Source organism: Chenopodium album, chromosome 13 (assembly GCF_948465745.1).
Source record: "Chenopodium album chromosome 13, dcCheAlbu1.1, whole genome shotgun sequence".
NCBI lineage: Eukaryota > Viridiplantae > Streptophyta > Magnoliopsida > Caryophyllales > Amaranthaceae > Chenopodium > Chenopodium album.
This window is the reverse complement of record NC_137846.1, coordinates 15205023-15219962: the sequence shown is the minus strand read 5'-3', so window position 1 is coordinate 15219962 and position 14940 is coordinate 15205023. Positions and strand designations below refer to the sequence as shown.

The 14940-nt window shown below is 38.7% G+C and overlaps 1 non-coding gene across 1 annotated transcript; it reads right to left on the bottom strand.

Moving 5' to 3' along the window:
• Positions 1–14393: 14393 nt before the first annotated feature.
• Positions 14394–14500, bottom strand: LOC145577277 (small nucleolar RNA R71). Its single transcript, XR_014098729.1, has one exon. It is a non-coding gene; the product is annotated as a small nucleolar RNA R71 (small nucleolar RNA).
• Between the last annotated feature and the right edge of the window lie 440 nt (positions 14501–14940).

Here is a 14940-nt window from a genome sequence, read left to right as displayed (position 1 = left end):
AACAAAGCATCCAGCTGGAACAAGGTCGCACAAAAGAAAAACATCCAACTGCACTAAGGCAGTAAAAAAAACATACTTCAAAAGAAAATAAATATTGTTTAAGACAAATAGGTGACACAGCACCACAAAAACTAATTCTCTCCAGTGTTGTCAGCTGGGACCTCCTTCTCAGTAGCAGACTTTCCATCTCCAGGGCCATATTTAGCATCCTCATTCATGGGAGAATTAACTTCCTCATCAGCATAACTCAGCAACAATGTGCCAGGAGCAGAAGTCCCTTCAAGAAAAGTCTTCTCAAAAGCAGCCTTCTCAGCAGCATAGTCCCACGCTTCATGCTTTCCTTGCTGATAATCCTCCATCATCTCCAAGCGTGCCTTCCCAAAATAGTAGCTAGCTGCATCAAGAGAGTCATTTGTAGCATCCTTCAAGGTACTCTTCAACCCATCCCGTTCAGCACTCCTTGTGCTTAGTCCGTTCAGCCTTCAGAGCATCAGTGGCAGCCTTATACTTGTCAGCAAGGGCGTCACGTTCCTTCTTCATGACATCATAAACCCGAGGGAACTCTGACACCTTGTTCAATACGCCTAAGCATGATTGAAAACTCTACACAAACACACAACAGAGTAAAGATAAAATAGCCTGTTGTTCCGTTTTGTTGATTTTTTTTGGGAGTATACTATACCTGGAAGGACTGCGCAGCAGCCTCTTGAGAAAGGTCAGCAAAGGTCTGCGAAGACTGGCGCTCCTTTTAGGCTAGGAAAAGCAAAGTGCCCACATGAGGAGCCAAAGATTCATAGGAGAAATTGGCAGCATCAACATCAGCAGGTATCTCCAACTTCCTCTTAAGGTTAGTACGAGGCGAAGGCGGAGGAGGGGCACTCCTCAGTGGAATCACATTAGCCGGAACATCTTCTGGAGCCTTGGAAGAAGCCCGCGATCTGATGCGACCCAGGATGGAAGAAGAGCTAAGCAGATCATGGGACCTTAGTGACCTAGAAGTATCTACAAAAAACAAGACAAGTAAAGGCAAATTCAGCTAGTTGCAACACAACATCAATACAATCCCAGCAACAAGTACAAGAAAAATACAACAGGAATAAGGAAAATCCAACAAGTACAAGAAAAATCCAACAAGTACAAGAAGAATCCAACAAGTACAAGAAAAATCCAACAGGTACAAAAACAGACAAATAGCCGTACAGTCTCAACAAGGCACAACAACAAATGTAGCAGAAACAAAAACCAACGCGAAGAAGGGAGACATACCTTGAGACATAGTAGGGGCAACCTTTTGTTTAGAGTCAGAATCGTCCAAAGTCTCGATCTGAACAACCACTTTAGGCTGCGTCAATTCGTTGAAGGATCTCTCGTCCACACTCAACTCGTACAATTTGTCAATCAAGGACTTAGACTGAGAACGTTGCTTCAACTTGCTCACTGCAACCATCAAGCAAATAAGCCCAAATCAACAAAGAAGGAAAGCAACACAAAGAAAATAAGAAAATAAATACCTTCGGCCTCAACAGTGTCAATCAAGAAATCATTGTCATCACCCAATGAATCAATCCTCACAAAGAAAAACTTGTGATACCACTTCTTATCAAACGCTTTCTCCAAGTCCGTCACCAAAGGATCAACACCATCCTTCAAACGAAGCCCAACCCGACCTTTACCACTAGTCCTAATTGTGTAAGGATAGCACAAATCTCTTACATCCAACTCTATATCTAATTTCGCACTCAGCAAATCAAGAATTCGCAAAACTCTCCAAGTTTGGGGCAAAAACTGACAGGGCAAAACCCTAACCTTAGACAGAAATTGACGAACAAGAGAAGAAAAAGGAAAGGTATGCCCAATTACGAAAGGGTACTCAAAGAAACACACCCAACTAGGGGCAGTCCAGTCCGCCCTCTCCTTAGAAGATGGGATCTTCACCACCACACCATCAGGGAATTGCGCAACAGTGGTGATTCTTTGAACATCCTCCTTTGTCATATGAGAAGGATAGACATCCTTAGTAGGGAAAACGTTTTGTGCAACAAGAGTCGGCTTTGTCACACCCTCATCAGCCCCAGCAAACACCACTTTCACAGTGTCACCCATCGCAAAACACAAAGGAAGCAAAAATGAAAAAGACAGAGAAGAACAGAGAAGATAGAGAAAATACCTAAAGAAAAGTCAAAATTGAGACAAAGAGTAAACTGATTTGATACGAACCTGCAAACCCAATAAATTTAGCAAGAGAAATAAACCGCCCTTCACAGTTATCAAAGCACTTGCCTTAAAACCGTCACCACATTCCCTATTTTTGTTAACCGTTGAGATAATTTCCAAAATTTGAAAATTCTCCAACGGCTCCCTTTAGGTAATTTTCATCCTCAATGCTTGAGCATAAAAATTAGGGGCAATTGTTGGGCCCGTGTTACCAAGCAACCAAATAAACCTAGGGTACAACCAAACACTCAAAAATACATCAAGAAGCAAGCAGCGGCCTGATTGATACATGTATAGCAAAGAAGCTCAGAAAATCAATTAAGAAGATACTTGCCAAGAATAAACCTGATGAACAAGGAAAAGAGAATAAAATCAAGAAGATCTCCCTCGTTTGAATATATTCTGTTATCTTTGTAACCCTAGCTATTCCTAGGTATAAATAGCATAATTAGACATTATAATACTCATGTACGCACACTCATACATCAATATAAACGGATTATTCTACTTATTCTCTCGAGACTGTGTCCTTGCTGAACAAGGAAGCCTGTCCTTTCTCAGTATTGTATCTCTAAACTTAATCTTCTTCAATATAATTGTTTACTTAATGCTTTATTATTGCTCTTGGTTATTGTATTTATTTGTGGCTTGATTGTTATTACCCCCTAAACCCTTAAGCAAATTCCTAGATGACCTTACTAAGATTTGCCTAAACAATAAACAATTGAGAGCTTTTCTTCTTTTTGAAATATTTTCTTCAGACTGAGCCCTGTGTATATTGCTCAGGGCATGGCTTGTCTTGATATTCGGCTAGGCTTTGCAGAGAGAGTTGATACCCTGTATTAATTTTAATTCTACGAAGTACAAGCTTGTAGCTAAGCATGAATAACTATACTTGGGCCCAAATGACATAATGAGCCCATCTTTTTGACACAATGAGCCCATCTTACTTGTTGATAATTGTCGAGATATTGGCTTTGAAAAAAGAAAGAATAATTCTTTTCTTTTTAATTTTCAACTTCAAAAGAACTATTCTTTTGTCATTTCTTTTGTAAAAGAAATACCAAGGGGGGTGCTTACTTTTTATATTTGAGAAGTCAGAGGGCTAGGCTCATCTATTTTAGAGTGCCGAGAGCTATGCCTTTTATTTTTTATACGTGGCCCCCATACCTTGTACATCTAAGGATTTTCCACTTTCTTTCTAACTTTTTCTTTATTTAATATTCTTAGAGCTTGTGGGAGACAATTTCATCACATCCTTGTTGGCTGTCATATCGCGGAAGCTTGCGGATCTTTAAGGTGTGCAAACTCTTTGATAGTTAGATAAATGCTAAAGGAGGGTTGGCTGTCGAGAAGGTGGTCGACTATTGTAATAGGCTTAGTGTTGGAGTTTATAGGTACGTATTACGGAAACATGAATCACATTCGTATAGCACCTAATCCCAAGATCATGAATAACACATAAAGAATTAGAATGAATACCTTTGTAGCGTGATTCCACGTATGATCGAGCAAGAACAATAAGGAGAATAAGAACCCCACGTGTGATTCCTCTACTAAGTCCACGAGCACGGATCAAACCTCCACTAATGCTAGTTAGTTGTGATCAAACACTTCAATCAACCTTTGACGGAGATGTGAGTCACGAGCACACCACGAACCACCCAAACAACCACCACACGTGCCACCCAAGGAGGGGGGGCTGTATGGACAGGGAGGAGAGAGAGAGGGTCGAGTAGAGAGAGAGAGAGAATTAGGGTTTTGGGAGTTTGTTGCTTGGTTCACAATTAACTGTTAATTGTTATGTCATACAACCCTAGGCATGAATTATATTTATATATCACATCTCTAAATAAATCCATGTCAAGCCCAAAACATTCTAAGCTCATCAAACCATCCTAGCCCAACAATCAATGTGGCATGTCATAAATTCATGAGGCCCAATAATGGGTCTCTAACTTGTTTGACCCAATACTCTTGTGTGTGACCTCATAGGATCCATTCTATAAGGCTTTGGACTATTTAACTAGCCCAAAGATCAATTGTTATATCTAGCACCAAACATTGACGACCCTATAGAATGAACTAATTATCTCCATAATTGTGATCCTTGATATATCTAGTAATTGCACTTATCAAAGACAGAACTCCTTCACTTAGCTCTCAACCTTAATAGCAAAATTGATGTATAATATCATATAACTAATATCAGGCCACGAGATAGCGACACTTGCCATTCTAACTTTTTGCCAAGTGTCGCGCCACGTTAAATAAATTTAAATAAAATTAATAAGATAAAAAAATTAGTTTAGAATTCTATTTGGATAGAATTTTAGGATAAAATTGTTAGTTTAGAGTTTTATTTTCGATAAAATACAACTTTTATAGATGTACACATTGAATTATAATTATATTAAAAAAATTATTAGATTATAATTCTAAAAAATTATCATATAAATTTATTTGTTTATATCATAATATTTTTTGGAGCGAAGGAAGTAGTTCAAACCGTAAAACATACATTTATAATATATGCTAATCAATTAAATAATATATTTCACAATCTAATAGAATTTTATAACTACGTAGACCTGTCAATTAGGGTAGGGTCATGAGTCATCTCAGATTGGGTCACTTCAGGGTACGAGTCAAGAAATGTTCAAACCTTGTGTAGGGAATATTTCAAGCCATCCCACACTTGAGCCCCACTATGATCATACACTTAAGCATGGTGGCGTCCAAAGGGAAGGAAGCTAGAGTAAAAGAGTCGCCAACAAGTTTTAGGAACTTGTAAACCGTTCACAGGGTGAAGGTTACACCCCTTAACGATCTAGGAGATCGCTAACTCCAATAGGTCTGGAACCATGACTGGAAGTTCGGGGATGAAGGTACAAATCCAACCTAAAAGAGATTGAACTTGCCCTAATAATAAGCCTCTACTTTATTTTTCTTGTATTCATGTGCGCTTTCTGACTAACATGCAATCAATAGGTTAACCCTAAACCTGTTTAATCTATGTTGGTTGAATATTAATGCACAAATAAAACTATTATTGGCTATCACTTGAATTATAATCATATTAACCTAAACAAGATCATTATTAATCTTATTAAGCGTGATTACAAGTACAAATTCCCTTTAAACATGCATAAAAGGTGTGATCAAGCAATAAAAATAATAATATATATAATATCAAGCAACATAATATTAATCATAATAATATTCTTAGTCTCAAAGCATAATAATATTAGCAAGATCCTAGGCATGATACTAACAAGATTAATAACAAACCCTATCATGTCACTAAACATTAAAGATCAATTAGCCCTAACATGACACTAACATGATATTAGGAAAGAAATAGGAAGCATCATAATAAACATACATGATATTAGAAATTTTAGTTATTACCCTAAACATGAAACTAGGAAGCAATAAAACATCCTAACATGATACTAGGAATCAACAAAATAATCTAAGCATGATTTCTATATCAAAAGATCAATAAAGCAATTAAAGTACTTACTTTGATGCCTCGTATCTCTTTCTAATAAAAAAATACACACGTTAGTAACTTCAAGGAAAAATATTAAAACAGTAAATCTAATCAAAGAATTGTAATACGGTTTGGGACCAAACCCGCATAAATTATCAAACTTTCACGTCTAGGGCGAAGGCAACCTCGAACTTGGCTAGGTGTGTCTAGAGCTAATGTATGTGGAATTTTGTAAAAGGGAAGGTTTAGAAAAAGAATAGAGAGAGAAGGAAAGCTTCTAGCTTTTAGAGAGAGAATAGAGAGAGATGATGGTTGTGAATGATTAAAAACGGGGAGATACGACCCCTATTTATAGGAAAAATAGAACGGGATCAAAGAAAATCATGTTCGGAATAAAATACCTCCTGTCGCCAACGATAGGAGTTAGCACAAGACAACAAGCTCGTCGCCAGGCGACAGCTGTCAGCACCAGGCGACGACTCTGTCGTCTTGCGCTGATTCATAAGTACAACGCGCTTTTGTACGCGGAATCATCTTTTAACCGGGTTAACAGGTAATTCTGTGTCTAAGTAGATTTAAAATCAGATTTGTGATAAATAATATATTTTATTCAAAATAAAACATCTTTAAAAATATAATTATCAATCCTAATCTTATTAGAATTAAAAATAACTTTCTAGAAGATTAAAATCAATCCTAATCACTTTACGAATAATAATTAATAGGCCATTCTCTAGATCATTGGGCCACATGTAAAATCATTGGGCCTAATTTAATTTAATCCATAATTTCCTCATAATTCATCGGAATTGAGCTTATAATATATCGTTGGAAAGATCTTTGCAAGCCCAATCCAACTACACTATTATTGGACCCTTATCATGGACCAAACCAAATTGGATTGGCTATTTTTATAAATAGAGTTAGAAAAGAAATATTTATTTTTGAAAACAGAAAGAGAAGCATTTTAATAAAAACAGCCTCATCACTAGACTTTTCACACTTTCACCTTGTTCGATAATTAAATAACGTGAAAGGTATTCATCACTGGGTTTGGTTTTGGGGAGACACATTTGGGTGTCTACAGAAGCCCCCACTTTGACTGAGTTTGGAGAAACGCAAGTTTCGAAAACAAAAGTCAAAGAAGCGATAGGGACGGAGATTGATTCAGAAAGTTTTGCGATCCTAAATCATTCTTGCAACGCCGATACCTGCAAACTAGCGTTAGTTAAAAAGATAAAAGAGTTAAGAAACGCGTATCTTGCACCGTCAAGCACACGTCTCTGGAGTAACCGATTTTGTTTACGATCTTCCTCAAGCTAGGGGATACCGCTTGAAGAATACCACGCTTGCAGCTGCCTTCAATTTTCGCTGTTTTATGACCATCTTCCACATCCTAGGGAACATGATCGAAGATAACTTCGCTTGAAATCACCTCCTATTTTCTGACAACCTTCCATATCCTAGGGAACGTCGTCGAAGATAACTTCGGTTGAAGCCATCCTCTATTGTCTGACAACCTTCCACATCCTAGGGAATGCCGTCGAAGATAACTCCGCTTGAAGCCACCCTCAGTTGTTTGTGACAACCCTCCGCAAGCTAGGGAATGCCGTCGAAGACAACTCCGCTTCCAGCCATCTTCAGTTGTTGTGATAATATTTCGAAGAAAATTACTAAAGACCAACGCTTGTTGATCCTCAAAGCTCGCTTGAACTTTGCTACTGTGATATTTGCTGAAATTACCGCGGTACCAGTACGTCGGCGCATTTTGCTGCTTGTGAACCATTACGTCGGTGCTTGCGATGAGCCAATGTTTAGGCGCTTTAAGCTAAGTGAGACGATCTTTTATTAGGTCGATCACCTACTGTGATTGTAATCGAGCCGATTACTTAATCATGTCAAATTGCTTATAGGGGCTAATTAGCGTACCAAGGAGCCCGAAATTGCTGCATAAGGTCCACATAGTCATTTATGAGGCCATAAATCCTATCGCCGCACCAGCGCACGCCGAAACACGTTGTCGCCAGACTTTCGCTCTGTCGCCAGGCGATGATGGTCAGCGCCTGACGACAATCTTGTCGTTTGGCGACAGAGTCAAGTTTTTGAACTAAAAACTCCTTTCTTCTCCATTTCCGCTGCTTCTGTTGTTCGTTGCTCGGTTTCGCTCTAAACCTTCAACTTGGTCGTTTCCTTTCAACCAAATCCGCTCAAATATTTTGCAAATTAAAGCTCTTTATCTCTAATTTACCAATCCATGTAAGTTTTGTTCAAACTCCTCTTATCTTGGAAGAATTTCATGCGTTTATATTCGCGGTTTTTCGAAAAATCCGGGAACATCCTTGCTTGCTTGCTCTTTGGAAGTGATAGCTTCCTATGCCTTGAAACTCTGTCGAAAATCCATTTCAAACGAGGTGCTTGATCAAAATCTGGAAGTGCTCAATCAATCAGGCTGACCGTCAATCTAATTGCGATCAGGCCGACTCTAATTGATTTGTTAAGCCATTTGCGTTCTTTTGCTTCAAATCTTTTGTACCTGCATTTGTATTTTGGACTATAGGACTTTTCTCATCATTTTTATTTTAGGGTTAACCTAAGGCTTAGTGTTGTTTGATTCATTGCATAATACTCAATGTATTTTTAACATATATGACTTGTCATGACTCGACTCAAAGCGTTTTGACATACATGGCTTGACATGACTCAAGGTGTAAACTTGACTTAATGATGACTCACTTCGTGTGACTCGTGTGTGCAAGGTGTCGACTCATGAGACTTGATATGTAAATGACTTATGTGTGCATTCGACTCGAAAACGCAGAAAAACAAAAAATTCCGTCATTTTTGTGGAGTGTACCGACTATCTCCCGAAAAAGAAAGACGCAAAAAGACAGGAGTAAAGTTTTTGAAGGTGCATGTTGAATGAGCTTTAACAAATGTATGTGTCGATGTCGTATCTTAGGGTGTGAAGATTGTAACATCCTAGGCTATCTCCATTGTTAATTTTGGATGAAAGTATTTACGTAACTTAGGCACGGAGGCTAAGCACTTCATACTTCGTGATGCAACGATGACAAGGTATGCTTCCATGTTATGTCAAGATTTCGTGACAAAAGGTTCCTAAGGGAAGTATTATTTCGGCATGTATCTATGACGTGTGTGAAAGTGACACTAAAGTTAGGCTGCAAAGGCTAAATGTATGGAAAGATATTATTTCAAGAAGAGTCAAATGATGGTGACTCTTAGGCTAGGTAAGCTAAACGGAAAGAGATGAGCATTGGAAATTCCTTGATATGATTAATTATGAATGTAAATATGAATGCACTTTTATTACGACCGCACCTCAATGTGAGGTTGCCTACGTATCCGTTAGGAATCAGGCCGAACGTAGCCCTAGTCGAACCTCGCACAAGTGTGTGTATACCTCAAAGAGGTCTTTTAAGGGTTGTAATGTGGTTAGGCTAAAGGTTGAAGAAGAAGGGGAATGAAGGCTCAAGACCCTAGATAAGCCCCTAAGTTGTACAATCTTGCATTTGAAATCTTTATATTTTTATGCTTGAGGTTTCCTCACTTCTTTAACTCTCTCTCTTTTTTTTTTATTTTGATAAGTGTGGGCAATCCCGATCATGCGGTCTATCACTCACTTGGCATTCATGTTTCTCAGGCACGGTACCGAGCACTCGATAAGAGACGCAATCTGAGACGTGTTCTTATGAAAGATATATTCATATCAAAGGCATTGGAACACTTGCCCTTTTGTACACTTTTATCATTTTTGCTTATTTTAATTTTTTGAAATTACTTAAGCTTTTGTTCTTTAAAAATTGCATAAATTGCACACCATCCCATCCCAAGGTTAGGTAGATGTGGGTCGAAGAAAGAAAGGTCTATCATTAGACGAGGCTCAAAGTGGTTTATCAAGAAAGGATTGCATATTTGAAGGGTGAAGGGTGATATGATGTGGATACAAGGGGTGCCTCAAATCATTGGTATACCCTGTGCTTAGTTCGACATAACTTTTTTTTTTATTTTTTTTATTTTATTAAATGCAATGTAATGAAATGATCATATGCAAGAAAAGAAATGCTCATTTTATTAAAAGGTAAAAAGGAAAACCCTACAAATAAGATCTAAGGAAAATAAAAGGTGCCTATGCTAGACTTATTGGGAAAAGGATGAAAAAAAGAAATAGAAAAAAATGTCACGAAATCTTGTCGTTGAAGCTCGCCTCGTGTCTTTATTTTATTATCACTCAGTCTTCTTGCCATTTAGAGGTGTGGGAAGCTTGTTATTATCAATTAGATATTGGATGACCTCCTTTAGCTTCCAACAGCTCTCAGTAGTATGATCCCTACCTTGATGGTACTTGCAGTGTACGTTTGGGTCCCAACTAGGCAGTCTCTTCTCAGGTGGGGGATCTTGAATAGGTCCAATGGGAGTAATGAGTCCCTTGGCATGGAGTCGATCGAAAGCAATATCATAGCTAATCCCAATAGGAGCAAAATTCTTTTTTAGTTGCTTTCTAGGTCCTTGATTATCCATGGCTAAGACTTCATTAAGGTCAAAGGTAGCAGCATTGTTACTAGAGTAGGTGTTTTCGAAAGAGGAAGGACGGTTGTTCCTCTTTCCTTTCCAGCCACTGTTGTTATTGCTACTAATCTTGGCCTTCTTGTTGCTCGGAGGAACATGAAGGAGATTTGAATCAATGAGGTCTTGAACGCGATCCTTGAGGGCGAAACATTCTTCGGTGGTGTGACCATGGCCTCTATGATATTGGCAATATGATTTTGGGTCCCAATTGGAAGATCATCTCTCAGGTACTAGATCTGGAATTGGACCAATAGGGTGAATGAGACCTTGGCCCTAGAGTTAGTTGAAAGCTTCGCTATAAGTCATTCCTATTAGTGTATACTCATCAATGGTCCGTTTTGCCAGCGGCTTAGGATCATTGAGTTTTTCATTAAAGCTTTGACGGGAGGAAAAGGAAAAATAATGATCCTCCTTTTTGTCCTTTCGGTTTTGACAATGAGAACCTTGTTCGATAACCATTATCCAGTTTGCTAGTCCTTCTATTGCACCCATAAGCATGACAATAGTATTGCGTAGTTCATGAATTTCCTCTCCCAAACTTGACGAGTTTTCCTCGGTATTACTTAAGAAAATTTCTTCTTCACTAGCCATTATTACGACCTTTTTTCTTCTATCAAAGAGTGATACAAAAAAAAAGTGTTGTCTTGGTTAAACACTCTTGTCTCTTCAATCAAGCGCTTCGGAAAGGGAAGTTAGGGATAAGTTTTTCATTTTTGACTCAAGCTCTATTCAACATGCAATAGATGGGAAGAGATCATGGAAGAAAGGGGAATATGATAGGTATGGAAAAAGTATGTAGAGACCGAAAAAAAATGATATAGATGGGAATATATAGAAGAATTTTGGAACAAAGTGGACCCCCAACTCAAATGATGGAAAATACGCGCATACGAGACTCTCTAGACATGGTCAAAATGTGACATATTATGTGTGTACTTTAATGGTGAATGTGAGTGACATACTTTGACTGTTGTGTGAGACCATGGGACTATGTGCCTAGACTCAATTAAGGACTGAACATGATTACAACCATTAATGAACCGACTAAACCGTTTTAGCAAATTGATTAGGCTGATTTATCGTGAAGACTCAAGCAAAAATACAGGCTATAATCAGACAACAGAACTATCGCCAGACGCTAAGGGTCAGTGCCAGACGACAAGATCGTCGCCTGGCGCTAATCTCTAGCGCGTGGCGCCACAGTACTAATCTCTACGCCATTATTGGAACGTCGATCTGGGACTATTTCCAGTATTTTGCTTAAAAGGGACAAGCCTAAAAGTCGTACTAAGTCAAGTTTGATCAATTATTTAGACTTTAATCATTATTTAATTAATTAATTAAATTAGCAAAGTCCTTTAGTCATTAATTAATTTATTTAACTCATTCACAAGTCAAACAAACGGTTAGGGGAATCACATATATAAAATATGCACAACAAATAATGCACAAGTAGTCATATAGTCACAATATGATGTAATGAGTTTGCAACCTAACCATGGCTTTAGTTCTCTAAAGTTCAGGATATGAGTTAGTCAAAGAGGGTCCATGGTTATGAGTCCGGATGCACCGCGCGGAAGCCTTACCTTTGGAAGGGTTGGTGCGAGTGGATGGGACCTCGCGAGTTAAACTCGCTTCCATGGTTTGGTGAATTCAACAAACTCGGATGTACCTTTCGTCGTTGCCAGGAGCGTTTGATTGGGTAGAAGGAGCGTGAATTCCTAGAGGGTTATGGCCATATGTAGAACACATATGGGTTTTAGAAAAAAGGGAAAAACTCAATTAGGAAGTAAAACCGAGCAAACAGTACTAGAAAACTAGTCGAAACAAGAAGGCAGATTTCTGGCTCGGTATTGGAAAAATTTGGCGCGAGAAAATAGCGTCGTCGCTAGACGACAAGACTATCGCCAGGCGACAGCGCCATCGTTTGGCGCTGAGGCTGTTTTCTCAGCGCTAGTTTGATATGTCCAATTTATATAGTGTTTTACCCCCGTCCCATGGTCATAATTAGTGGTGTTTTTGGCTCTTTAGAGCCACTTTTATTACTAATTTGTGTTTTCTAGTGTTTTTGTAGTTTTGCTTGAGTTTTGTAGGAAATTGCACATTTGGAGCGTTTTCCGGGTTTTTCACGAAGCAACTACGAGCATTAGGAGGACACGACCGTCTTTGAAGCCCAGGAACAGTTAGAGCCGGTGATTAAGGGCTCGGTATGTGATACCGGGGCATATGGATCGAGTATTCAAGACCCGAAGAGGAAATCCGGATTGGGCCGAAGAATCGAGCCCAATCGAAGTCCAAGCCTCGAAGAAGAAGCCGGGCCCGATAGGGCAAGCTTGCGCCCGATCGGGGGGGGGGGGGGGGGGGGGCGCACAAAGAAGCAGCACCAAGAAGGCGCGCCCGATCGGGTGAGCGTAAGCTCGATCGGGCTCGGCGCGTCACGAAGGGCGAAATAAAAAAGGCGGGCCCGATCGGGCGGCCCTTCGCCCAATCGGGCGCGTGTTTTTTAGAGGACCTGATTGTCGAGATTGTTAGTTTTCAATTAGGATGTGTTTTAGGGATGTTTAAGCACGATTTTTGGACGTAATTTTGATTACATTCTTTTTGAGATTTTCTCTCTCTACTTAGAATATTTTCTCTCTCTAAAATTTTCTCAACTTTGTTCTTAACTCCATTCCTTAATCCAGATTTCTTTTGGTAACAATTTCTTCTCTTTTAATTTTAGTTATTTTCTTTAATCCTTTCATCATGTCTTGCTTTATTGTTTTGATTAGTTTAGATTTAATTATATTTGAGTAGTTTCATTTCTAGGGTTTATGGGGATCTAATAAATAATATGAAGGGGTAATTTGTGATTGTTGATTATCAATGCTTGATTGATTTCCTATTGATTGATTTAATGCTATGCAATTAGGTTTGGCCAGATTTAATTATATGAGTTTAGCAATATTAATTCGAGATTCGACAGCTGAGAATTGATGTTTAGGCTTAGTTCCAATAGGCAGACTAATTTATAAATGGTTAAGTCGAGATTCGAGAGATGAGATTTAATTCCGGTAAATTAACTCTGTGATTATAATACGTAGCGAAAGCCCTTTATAATCTGATTAATTGATGCTTGATGATTGCTTATTATGATTTGCCCTGGAATATTGTTTATTAGTGAATCTATGCCCTATGTTTTCCCTTCATTGATTTATGCCCTTTTTATTCCCTTCCTACTCTTACCTTTTAGTATTTAATTACCCTTTTTACAACAATTTGTTACTTGATAATTTAGATTGCATTTAATTTATTAGGAGTAAATTGACTTGTTTCCCTGTGGTTCGACCCTTCTTCCCTATCTACATAGTTAGTGGATTTAGGTTTTATTTTTGATTGGGAGAATACGACTTGAGCCTGTCAAATTTTGGCGCCGTTGCCGGGGAAACGGTCTTATTTTTATTTTCTGATTATTTTTGTAGTCTAGATTATCCCTTCTTGTCTTAGAGAACATTAGTTCTTTGAGGCAATTCTCATATTTGTCTTTTAGTTCCTTGTTTATGCACAGGTGTTCCAGATCAGGTTACGTTCCATTTGATCCTGAGATCGAGCGCTCATTTCATAGGCAAAGGAACTTTATAGACAAATTCTGGCGAGTTCTGAGGAACACAACAATCGAAGAGACCCTCCCTCTGATTCTAGCGACGCAGAAATTCCTTCAGATTCAGAATCAGAGATGACGGCCCAAAAGAAGCTCAGTGACTACTCGCAGCCGAAGCTCACAGATTTCCCGCACCTTACTCCCACTCCGGCTCTTGATGGAGTTCAATTTGAGATCAAGCCCCAATTTATCACTATGATAGAGAGGAAGCAATTTAGTGGAGCTAAGGGTGAAGATCCTAATCTTCACATTGCAGATTTCTAACAGTATTGTAACACCATTAGACAAGCCGGGGTCACGCAGGACCAAATCAGGGAGATTCTTTTTCCCTTTTCATTATGTGGCAAAGCTAAATTATGGTTTAATGGTTTGAATAGAACTGCACTTAGTATTACTGACTGGGAAACTCTTGCTTTGAATTTCTATAATAAATATTATCCTGCAGAGAGAATAGCGGTACTAAGGAGTGTTATTCAGAACTTCGCTCAAGAGGCCGATGAAACGCTATATGAGGCTTGGGAGAGGTTCAAGGACCTACAGAGAGAATGCCCCCACCACAATCTAGCACAGTGGCAATTGATCCAAGCTTTCTACAATGGACTTGGAAATTCATCTAGATCGGTTCTAGATTCTGCAGCTAGTGGGAGATTCATGAATTTAAATGTGGACGATGCAGGACAGGTTATTGAAGATATGGCAATACACAATTCCCAATACAGGAATCCGAGAGGGTTTGCAAATAAAGGAAAACATAATGTCGATTCCGTATCCTTTTTGCAAGCTCAATTAACGTCTATTTGTCAAAAATTAGATAACCTTACTATTACTCCTAACTCTGTAGCTAATGTTTCTGCTGTTACTAACAATGAAGCTTTTTGTGAAAATTGTGAAATTGTAGGGCATTGGGAGCAAGATTGTAGGAGTTCCATGGAACAAGTTAATGCCTTCCAAACCTATAGGCAAAATAACCCATATTCCAACTCTTATAATCCTGGTTACCGGA